Consider the following 12,006-nt stretch of genomic DNA (forward strand, 5'->3'; position numbering starts at 1 on the left):
TTCCATCCACATACATAAGGACAGTACAATCTCATCCTGGTGTCTGCTGTGAGCACCAGGCTTTCTAGCTCCCTGAGGAGCTTAGGGATCCCAGAGCTCAGAGAGGCAAGCAGGATGGCAGATCACCAAACTTTCTTGATGAGAACAGACCAACCCCTTGGGGGTTGTTTTCTCAATGATGATATCATGACCAGATATCAATATCCAGCAGCAGATTAGCAGCTTCTTCAGGTGCTAAAGGTTACTCATGCTCCTTAGGTTCTGCTACCGACAAGTGGAGAGACTCTTGTGCCTCTCCGTGTCCTCATGGATAATGTGGAGGATTCAGTTAACTTGGGCTGATTTCTGTGCAAAGTCTGATGTCGTCCTTCCAGGGGGCAAACCTCCTGGTGGACCGTGACACTGAGGCATCCCAGCAGGACCCCGCCTTCTCATGGAGCTTGAGGTGTCCTTCATGAAAGGGGACAGTGTCAGCGCCTGTGCCTCCTTGATGGTTCAGCTTTCTAGAGCCCGAGGTAACCCGGAGGGACAGGCAGGGGCTGAAGACCTGGAGCAAAGTAGTAGAATTTTCTCATTTCTCTTTCTTTGCGGTTCTGGGGGTCAGAACCCAGGACCTGGCTCAGTGCCGGGCAAGCGCTCTACTACTAAACCACAACCCCAGCCCGCCTTTCCTCGAATTTCATTAACAAGTGAGAAGTGTTTGAAGGGGGATAAAATAAAAATATAAAGACTAAGGGAATTCTATGACTGCTAAGAACCAAGTCTGATGTTTACCTCCAAGTCTGGTTTTCAGCTTTGGGGTCTCATAGTCTCAGTGACAGGCAGCACACACCCAGAGGTGCCCAAGCTGGAAATCTCTGTCCCTTCCTGGATTCTCCCCTTCCCCTCATCCTGTCTGATGTCAGCTCAATATTTTCAGCTTTTTCAGTCTTGCTGGAATCTGCCTTCTTGTCTGCTTCCCTTTGGCCCCTTTCCTGTTTATGTCACCATCTCTGCTTCTGTAGGTTACTAAGCCAGCCGAATTGTCATGGGCTCCCCATCCCAAGTCTTTCTTCTTGGTGCCCAGGGCTAGGACAGTGATTGCCTGAAAAAAATAAAAGTGAGATCATGTCACCATAAGTCCTCTTTACAGTACTTCACCGTCCTTTTTGTGACCTAAAGGCAATTCAAGTTCACACTTATTGACAGTAGCTTGAAGGCCCTTTGTGATCTGTTCTCTGCTTGGTATGACCGTGTAGGCTGGACTCCCACCACTACTATCCTTCCCACACCCCACTCCCCACACCCATATCCCATTCAGATCAGCTTTGACTCCCTCACACACCATGCTGTGCCTGGCCAGCTCCCACTTCTCTCTTAGGACCCAGTTTAGACTTGCTTCTTCTAGTGAGCCTCCTCATCCAACAAGTCCAGGAGTGGCCCCCTGCACCCTTGTCTTAGTCCATTTGGGCTACTATAGCAGAATGCCTCAGACCAGGTGCCTTATAAACAGTTCTGGAGGCTGGAAGTCCCAGGGTCCTACTATACATACATTCTCTAGAACCCTATACTTCCCCCACCTCCGTTTTTGTTATTGAATCATCCAGATCTCTTGGTGATAGCTCCTAAATCACAATTTCTACTCCTCTTTTGAGGCTGGGTTGGCAACTGAACACACCCAAGAGAAACTCTGTTAGCCTAGAGGGTTGGGATTTATCTCTTGGCCATTTTATCAGTAACATGGTAAGAATCTTACCTGAAAATAACCCAAAATGAGGAGGGTCCACTCTAATGGTAGACAAGAGAAAGTGATTCTTAGTGAACTCAAGCAGGTTGGGCTGCTGAAATCTACAGATGATTTTCCACAGGGACATAAGGGGCATCCTGTGTCCTCATAGGTTGATGGTGGTTGCTTAAATTATAATTTCTCCACACAAGCTCCGAAAACCAGTGAGCAAGAAAGGAAAGCCCCCTCTCATTTCCCATGCCCATGACATAAGAGGAGCCTATTTCAGATGTCACTGTGCCCCCTGGTGGGGAATGAAACAGACAAACCTGCAAAGTAGCCCAGGCCAGAGAGACTAATGAAAAGACAGAGTTAAGAGACTCCACTGTCATGTGCTCTAGGCAGAGGTTGACCTATACGCTCTACCAGGCTATAACTAGACACCCTCTTCCATTGTGGGGTAGGGTCTTTTGGGTTTTAAAACAGTCTGTTTGCCAGAGAAAAGAAGCCCTAAATAAGGGAGCTGAACTTTAAAAGCTCTCTGGGTAGTTGCCAGCCATTCCAGAAAGCCTGGGCCATCTGGACCCTCTGTCCTCCACACCTCCTGGTAGCATGTGTGCAAGGGCCTTCAATCAGTTATCTCCTGTCCCCGCAGCTCCACACCAGTGTGCACTCCCCTCCTCCCTCAGTGTCTCCAAGTTCTCCTGTCCATGGAAACCCCTATTTTCTCTGATTTCCTAGCTCTGAGGGCATGCCCACCCTTCTAGGTGATCAGAGGTCTCTTCATAAAGCCAGTGTTGACACCTCACTGTTACGGCCTCCAGGAGACCTGGTTTTCCCCTTCCCTCCCTGTGTCCATGCAATGCTGCCTTTGTGCTAGTGCCTTCCTGGGCCTTGTCTTTGAGCCTCCAGTGGCCTTGCATATGGTGGAGGAGCCAGTGTTGACTTACAAGGAGCCCCAGAAGGGCAAGGGGCAAGCAGGGGTGAGGCTAGCCACTGCCCTTAGAAGAGCTCCTGGGAAGAGTGGTTGGGTGTCATACACACCAGGTCCCAGGTGGGCACCTTTGAAATTGTAATCTGAAGCTCAGTCCTCATCCTCAATGTCAATCCAATAACAAAGACAAAGTCTTGAGATAAATGAAGATGTTTTATTGCTTTGCTTGCAAAGGAGAAACCCAAGGGACTCCTGTCCCAGAGCCAGTGATTCTGCCCATCATGGGAAATAGGGGTTTTTTAAAGAGGTGATTCAGAGAAAAATGAGATTAGGAAAGAGAGATCAAGGAGGATAAAGGTCAGGGAAAAGAAGTTTTGAAAAAAGAAAAAAATGTAAGTTTCAAGGCAATAAGGTATATAGTCAAAGCATTAAGTGAACCCCTGTTACAAAATGACATTGCATTCAGTCCTCACCGCCATTTGCAGGGAAGGTTATCTTGCACACCCCAACTCTGGGTGAGGCAGAGAAGGGAGCCATGGGTCGGGCAGAGAGGGGAGGTTGGTTATTGATGGTGAACTGAGCAATAGGGCAGAGCAAATGGAGGCAGGAAGCAGGTGGCCTCAGGGTCCTGCTGACCTGCATGCCTGGTGGCAGGTGGTGTATGAAGAGAGCTGAATGGGTAGCCTGATGGCCTCCTATGTGAGAGGCCTTTTTGGCCTTCCAAGAGTTGCCCTTTCTGGTGGATTTGGTACAGTTGCTATAGGAGAAGGAGCCGGGACTCATGCCCCAGACAGGTACTTCCTCCCAGGGGCAGGAAGTGGACCCTCTGCTTTTGCCTGGGGGAGGGAAGGCCCCCTGAAATCCACTACTACTCATAGTCAGAAAAGAAGAGGATTTTCTAAAAGCTGGGCCCCTGTGGCAGTTCCCCTTTTTTATGCCCCACAAGTCCAACCTGAGGAGTGAGGGTCAGCTTAGCTGATGTGATTCCCTGTGGCTCTGTAGGATCTGTTTCTGGGTGAAAATGGGGTTGTTCCACCACTGAGGTAATCTTGCTCTCCCAAAAGGAAAGGTCAGAGTGGGCACTGGGAAAGACCAGAAGAGGGCATGTCTGACCCCATGCAAGAGCTTCTGCTGCCATCCAGGCTTTGATGGCTCCTTTCTGAACTCATTTTCATCATCGGCAGTGAGACCACAGGACAGATCCCCCATCCAGAGAAGATCCCCCCTTTCACCCCGCCTTTACTACATATCCCTTTTCTTCCCCACAGTACCGTACATTGGCCCATCTCCAGTACCATAGTCCAGTGCCAACCTGGCCATTGTGAAAAGTCATAGGGCTTGAGCTCAGAGAGCCCCCTCACCACCGTCCCTGAGCTGGACAGTCTGTCCTCTGTCCATAATCAGAAAGGTGTGCCATTTCTTGCAGATGCAGGTACCTTGGCCCAGGAGGGTGCTTAGGTTGATGGTCATCCTGGCCACTGCCCTTGGACTCCATGGCCCCAAAACCAAAGGGTAAACTCATGTTGACCTGGATGCTAGTCCTGGGACCAGCCGGCTGCTCCTGGGCATGGGCACCCAGGCCATGGGAACATATGCATAGGCCCGAGGGTAGCAGCAAAGGGGAGAGGAAGAGGGAAATTGCCAGAAAATGAAAGAAAAAACAGGGTGACGTGGTGTGAGCATGCTGAATAGGCTGCCGGGTCTGCCCCAACCTCACCCATGAAGTCAGGGCACAATGGGTCTTGAAGTCTGGCCCGAGTTCTCTGCTGGTCTGCAGATGGTGAGACTCTATTCATCCCCCATCCTGGGCCCACTTCCAGGCTGCATGGCTTAGTGCTGCCCAACCCCATTGCCCTAGTTCACCCTCCTCTGCCCACTGCCAAGCTTTGGGGTGGCCTGCTACATTGGCGTCTTCACAAAGCTGCCCTGCACTGGAGTGGCCAAGAAACTCCTACAGGTAGACATGCTGGAGAAGAGCGCCCTGCACAAGGAGAAGATAGGGAGGCCCAGACAGCCTGGGCCCAGCCAGCAGGTGCCTGGAATGGTCCTGGGGATGGGAAGGATGGTTCAGCTACCTCCCGTACACCTCTGTGTCCCTGAATCCTGGCCTGGAGTAAAGCACACCTGGTGTTCTCTGGTGCCTCTCTCCATGTAGCCCTGGGTGGTGCATCCCAGCCTGTGGCTTACAATCCCTGGGGCCCTGGACTCCTCCCTGTGCTATGATTGCCTCTTCCATCTCCACCTCTGTGCTGCTGCTGCACTCATATAGATTATTGTAGATTATGTCCCCAAGTCATCCCTATGCCATCCCAGGTGCCAGACTTTGGACCACTGCTCCTGCCTGTGACTGCATCCACACCCTTTCTCACCCCTGCACCTCCCTATTCTGGCCCTGCAGCATGCACAGGGGAGATGACATTAACACTTTGGCTCTTCTATTGCACAGCACATTCTGAGGGCAAAGACCCCAACTGTCCTTTCCTCCGGCAGAGGAGCCTGTGTGGAGCACTCACTCCATAAACATCAGTGGAGGACATGGCGGTCCAGACCCTTCCCAGGCCAATGTGACCCACACAGGGCCCATCCTCTCCCCTCCAGAGGAAAGTGTGGAGGTGACACACACATGTCCAAGTTCCCAGTAGGGAAGAAGCAGAAGGAAGCTAATAGCTTAGTCCTGGTCACAGCCTGCTGCCAGGGTGGCCCTGTGTGCCCTGGCCCACTCCTCTACTTACCAGTGCTGTGGTCCCAGGTGAGCTGCTGCCCATCTCAAAGCCCCTGTTGTCAGGTCAGATGGGGGCCTTGGGCACACTCAGGGCTGTCTGATCAGATGGCTTTGCTTAGTTATAGTATCATCCAGGAGAGGTCCCTTTCCTTTCCTGGCTTGTGACTGGGTTTTAAAGAGGAAGGGGCTTGCCTCAGCCCTTCACCAAGAAAATATGGTTTTTGCAAATTTTCTCCTCATTTTCCAGATTCAGCTCCTGCAGGCTGAGGGAGATGCATCCTCTGATGGGAGGTTCTGGAACTGTCCTCGGAATGATGACTGGCCTGGGTCTTTACCCTAGTCTGCAAGGTCAGAGGCACTGCATGCACTTGCATGTGTGTACCCCAGACACTCTGATGCCAGCACTCGCCCACCCTGCCCAGGGACAGGCACCAGGAAGGAGCCTTAAGGCTGGGAGTCCAAGAACTCCCTGCTACCACCAAGGACCTCATCAGAGCCTCCAGTCCCTGTGGCTGGCCTGGACCTAGGGGCATGTGTTCCTGCAGCTCTGACCTCCTTTCCATGCTGTAGGCCCTGAAGAGCCATAGACACAGCAACAAGCCTCTCTACATCTCCATGGGCCACAAGATGAGCCTGGAAGCAGCCATGTGCCTGATGTGATGCTGCTACAGGTTCTGGATCCCAGAGTCCTTGTGCCAAGCGGGGTTCAGCACATGCTCCTCCACTTCTCACCATTTGTCAGCTGAGCTGGAGTCACAGAGCAGTGGTTTGAGGACAAGATGGCCCTGGGCTGAGGGCAAGTCCATGAGCCCCTTGCTGGGAAAACTGGTGTGGACATATTGGGCCCTGGAGGCAGGAAGGTAGACAGAAGGATGGAGAGTTCCTAGGATTCTACCTGAGATTTCCTGCCTGTGTCTCAGAAGCTACTTAGCCTAACACTCAGCTTCTCCCTTACTTGAGCCTCCTGCACCTGGGTACCAGGTTGTCTGGAGGATCATTTGATGTCAGCTTTAATGGCAGAGTGCTCCACCAGTAGCCCTCAGCTGGAGGCCCTTGCAAGAACACTGGGGGTGAGTGCTGAGGAAGGCTCATGTTGGCATCAGGAACTCCAGGGTGTGGCTATGCCAGGTACCCAGCACCTAAACTGGTGCTCAGGGGTCAGGGGATCAGCTCTCTGATGAGCCAGTTGGCTCAGCTGAGAAGGAACTCAGCCTGCAGCTGAGCACACAATGCCCATGGCTCACCTTCATAGTCATGATGAGGGGACACCAGTCACATACTAATATGTGTTTCACAGAAGCTATAAGGTGAAAACCCAAGAGAAGCCATCCTCAGGAAGAGAGAAATCCTGACTCAGGAACAGTATTTGCAAAAGCCCCAGGGCAGAGAAGACATTGATGTGCTCAGGCAGCTCAGCCAGACCAGAGAGGTGTAAAACCAGGAGCCAGTCTGTGTCTTAAGCTTTCAGATTGCAGACCTCATTGCAGGGACTCAGAGCCAGTGTGCAGGGCTGCAGATCTGCCTTCTACAGGCAGCAGCTCCTTGTGTGGTACCAGGCCCTTGGGTCTTTGGGAGGAGCTGGGGCCATGGTCTGCACCTGAGTCCCTGCCTTCCACAGCCCAGTCCTGGAGACTGCTGAGGGGAGGGGGAGAGGGCCTAGAAGCCTCCCTGCTGTCTGATGTTTCCTGCCTTCCTATAGCCTGTGCTGAGCTGGTGGAGGTAGCCACCCAGCAGAGGGGCCACAGGCTACACACACTTGAGTGGGCCTCAGTCCTGCCTTGGCCTCATTGTAGGTGTACAGAATGGCCTCCAGGTGGCAGCAGCAGCCTGCATACCACCAGGGACAGGCTCCTGGGGCAGATGTGCCAAGAGGTGGTGGATGAGTGGGCTTGTAGGTGTCCACCAGCAAGAGCCTTGCTCTCTCCCCATCCAGGGTGTTGCTGGAGTCTTAGGCACATAGGCTATCAAACCTGAGTGTGTCGTTAGCCCTAAGATGCCTTTCCTCTTCCATTCTTTCCCAGTGGCATAATGAGAAAAAACAAGGAGATTCTCTCAGAGGCCCTCAGCCCTAGAACTCTGGGTTGTGCTCTCCCAGACCTGCCGGGTAGGCCTCTGTCCTCTTCTCAGCTTACCATAGAGTGGCCTTATGTTCTTGTAGGTGAGGGATCAGCCACATGAAATGTACTTTGACCACCTAAAAATAGGCAGGGTCATGTGCCTTCAGCTGGAGAAGAGCCCACCAAGTCCTGAACCCACACTTCAGAGACAAGCCACCTGCTGGAATGGGTGAGGGTCCTATAGGCTTGACATTTTCTTCCTGGGCCCACTGGCCCCTCAGCCCTCCTAGATAGTATGAGAGATGGTCTTGGTGTTGGGTCTCCCTCCTGCTGCTCTGATGGGCCCCTGGTGTTAGATGCACTGCCCTGCCAGTGCCAGGTGCAAGTGCTCCTGCCACGCTGGGCTGCTGCCTGCCAGACGGCCACCGCCCACCCCACCTACTTCCCCACTAACTGAAGCAGGAGCCATCTGGGGATTAGCTGCTCCTGCCCATGAGTCACGAGGCCCCAGAGGTCAGCTAAACCCATCTTAGCCAGGATTGGGGGCTTCTTGAGGCCAGAGTCCCATTTGGGACTGAGCCCTGTTTCATATTCCTCCCCACCTGGGTTGTCCCAATCTCCACCTGCAACCCACAAGCCCTCTTTCACTCTGGTAAAAGGTAACCTTGCTGAACTTTCTAGAGATGGCAGGAGTCACAGGTGACACTAGTTGGAAGGACAGACTAGTTCTGCTGGAAGTCCTCCAAAGAGATTGAAGTCCCCAGTAAAACTGGGCAGAGCTGCTCATGTGGGGAGGACCCTAGGACACTCTTCCTTCATGTCAGGACCTCAACACTGAGGTTCTTGGCATCCCTGGCACCCACACACCAGTGGTGGCTGTTCCTAACATCTGGAAGTCTGGGCCTCCAGACTGTGGGAGGTGTGAGAGCCTCCCCAGGCTGTGGGGCAGGTAGAGTTTGTCCAGAGTCTGGCTCAGAACCAGCCAGCACATGTCACTGAGTTCTGTCTCCTCTAGGCTGTCATCCACTATCAAGAACAGTTGCAGGACTCTGGGACACTCCAGGCCATCTGTACCAGGGCAAGAGAGTTGAGCACCAGGGGACATTTAAGCTACCCACAGGTGGTGCTTCCAGAGGCCCAGTCTTGTCCTGCTGCAGTGTTGTGGCTCATGACTGGCAGGGAACACAGGAGAGGTCCTGAAGGGGGAGGAGAATGAGATGGACTCCTGGCTTGGTGGGAACTCTAGAAACATCTGGCCTGAGTACTGTCCCCCAGCAGGGCTACTCCAGCTTCTCATGGCCTATTTTATCTTCAAGGGACCCTATCCTGGATTCCACAGAAAGGGCATGGCCTCTGGAGACCCTTCACAGCCATCACATGCATGCCGGCCCTCTTTTCCTCACCTGTGAGGCAGCACAGTAGTTCTTGTCCTTGGTGTCACAAAGCAGGCCTGTTTAATGACTGTCAATGGGTTAGCAAAGCCTGATGGCAGTTTACCAGGAGGCAGGTATTGGGTCGCACAGTATGATTGAGGAAGGGGAGGCCCAGGGTGTTGATAAGCAGCAGTGCAGGCCACAGTGGCAGCCTGGGTTCTAGACCCTGTTTCTGGTACTCCTCACTCCCTGAGGGAAGACTGTGTGAGGTGTCCAGGGCTGGATGGCACAAGTCATTCAAGTCCTGTGTATCCTCTGTGCTCATTTCCCCTCTGCCTTCATTTCCTGGTGACTGTTCCTCAGCCTTATTAAGTTGCTTGGAGAACTGGGAGATGGGCCCCTGGGACTGCCCAGCTTCACAGTCAGGTCTGGCCAACCCAAGTGCAGGGTGGTCCTGTCAAGCTCTGGCCAGGCCTATCCTCAGGCCTTCCAGGGACCTCATAGGGTCTCCTGGGCTGGCTCTGGCATTTGATGGCAGCCCTTTCTCCATGCCATTACCAAGAGCCAGAAGGCACAGGGTCTAAAAGCATGCCACCAAAGAGGCCTGGGAGAGCCTACTGACCTCTAAGGACCACAGCAAAGGCCCAAGGACAGACTTGGAGGCTCCCAGGAGAAATAGGGCTAGGGCCAGAGTAAACTGGGTGCCATGAGCACTTGGGCTGCTGGCTTCCCATTCCAGCTATGAGGACCTCACACACCCAACCTCAGGTAGAGGCCCATTGGAACATAGAGGAGGACCCTGGACATGCCCATTGAAACACCCAACATGGCCAGTGGCAAGCTACCTTCTCCAGCAATAAGACAGACCTTTCCAAGGCCAGTTCCAGACCAGAAAGTGCCTGCAATCACCCTCCTAGAGCATGTGAAGAGGATTCAGGTTCATGTGCACCATGGACCCAAAGCTGTGTGAATACCACAACTCTCCTGCTCAGTCCACTCCTTTGAATATAAACCTGCCTCCACCTGCTCTGTCTTTTCTTTCAGGGTTCATTTTTAACTGGTGCCCCACCAGCCATAGTGGGACACAGAAGGGGTTCATAGTGGTGTGGCCATGCTTCAGCACCCACAAGTCTGTCCTCAGTCTGGAATGAGGCCAAGGGTGGGCATGGGCTGCTAGGGGTTCAGAGGATGCCAAATGGAAGGCAGTTGAGGCCCCATACCCACCACAAGAAAGCCAGGACACTTCTGCCACCTTCACCCAGAAGCATAGCCTCAAGCCTCATCTCTACTGTAGGAAGGCAGCCCTTCCCCCACCCCATCTGGCCACTTCCTCTCTTGGCATGGTTTGAAGAGGCAACTGAGAGGAAGGGTACAGTGGGTGACCTACCTTCAGCCTGCCTCATCCCCTGTCTTTCATGTACCCGTTTGCACCCCAGACTCCAGGCTCAAGAGTGGAATTGACAGAGGATAGGTTGGGCTGGCTGCCAGATTCTGTGGTCCCTGTTTCCCCAGTTCCAGATCAAGATGAAAGAATGTGGCCAACAATGGAGAAGAGGAGGGAGGTGTGCTTTCTTAAAGAAATGGAGAATGGTGAGAAACCCTGTCCCTGAAATGCCCTTGTCTATTCCCAAGCCACATTAAGCCCAGACCAGAATGTCCAGGTAAATGCCATCCCAAGGGACACTGACTGTCCACATGGTAAATAGGCATACTAGTGTTATCAGGAGGATCTTCTTTCTTGCACACACACCAGACAGCTGCTTCTTTGGATGCTGATCATGTAGGTATCAAAGCATATGAAGCATTCTAATGACGTCACTGCTGTGACCTGACAACAAACCCTTCTCCCTGAGTGACTGGCCTGGTGTTGGCACCAGGGAGATGACAAGTTCCTCTTGTCCAGCCACCTGCCATTGGACAAAGTGTGGAAAGAATGGAATTGCAGGAGGGGTGGGTGCTGCCTGTCTTGCCTTCTGCCCTGGACCTTCCCCAAGAGCAGCTTTCAATACACTGATATCCCTGGGCACAGTGGCACATACCTATAAGGCTCAGGAGGCTGAGGCAGAAGGATCGTGAGTTCAAAGATAGTCTCAGCAAACTTAAGAGGCCCTAGCTCTAAATAAAATATAAAAAAGGGCTGGGGATATGGCTCAGTGCTAAAATGTCTCTGGGTTCAATTCCTGATATCAAAATAAAAAATACACCCATGTCTTGCACACCATCTGTGGATATTTCCTTGGGTCTCTTGGCAACCTGTCGCACTTAGTGCAGCTGGGCTGTGGGCCAAACAGGAGAGGGAAAGAGATTCAGCCATATGCTGGGGTGATGGGTTTGTGCTAAGCCCAAGTGACAGCTCAATATGTCGTGTCTAGGTTCAGGCAAGCTTCCTGGCCTCTCAAGCCAGTGTGCACTGGTTGTTAGGAACTATGGGGTGCCGCTCTGAGTGATTCATGTCTTCCATTCCCAGAGTAGAGAGGCTGTGATGGTCACTATATCTCTTAGTGACTTGGATATTGCCCTGGTCCCGGAAGTTTGAGGACATGTCTTTAGACATAGATGGCTCCCTATAGCCCTTGGCTTGAATTATACTCACATGGCCCTTGTAACTGCACCCCTTCTTCAGTTTTTTTTTTTTTTTTTTGGATGGAACTTTCTAAGAATAAGCTTCCTCCCAATAAAAGCTCACTTCTGAATGAGCTCACTGGCTCTCTCTGGCCAACCTCTTGTGACATCCCCCGCTCACCCATTTGGGGAACTTGAGGCCAAGAGCAGAGGAGCTGTCTTGAAGCTTGTTTAAAGGTAAAGTGTGTGTCTGTGTTTTATTTGGTGTCTCAGGAAATTCACACAAGCAACCTTAAGTTCAGCTGCCCCCATGGGCCGGAGGCAGCAAGGAACCCCCTTTGGGACAGTTCTACAGCAGCCTCTGAGGAAGCTGAGCACCAGCTCTCACTGTTCTAAATTTTCCTCAACAGGTTTGGAGGTCATTAGATGTGCAAATACATATGAAGTCTCTTGGACATGCAGGAAATTCCCAGTAAGTGAAGGAGTCTAGTCTCCGGCTGGGCCCAGGACCAAGATGGTAGGCGGAGAGATAGTGCCTCTGAGTCCACTGAGCACCTGTACACCAGGCTCTTGGCCAGGCTCCCTGTGGAGTCCTGTCAATGGTGTGATGAGAACAGGGTCATAGTGGAAGCCCCCAGAGCCTTCCCTCTAAA

At 52.4% G+C, this 12,006-nt stretch overlaps 1 pseudogene; it reads left to right on the forward strand.

Moving 5' to 3' along the window:
• LOC144251480 (E3 ubiquitin-protein ligase RNF213-like) overlaps positions 1-6,021 on the forward strand; it is a 70,183-nt pseudogene extending 64,162 nt beyond the window's left edge.
• Positions 6,022-12,006: the final 5,985 nt, after the last annotated feature.

Source organism: Urocitellus parryii, assembly GCF_045843805.1.
Source record: "Urocitellus parryii isolate mUroPar1 chromosome 13 unlocalized genomic scaffold, mUroPar1.hap1 SUPER_13_unloc_9, whole genome shotgun sequence".
NCBI lineage: Eukaryota > Metazoa > Chordata > Mammalia > Rodentia > Sciuridae > Urocitellus > Urocitellus parryii.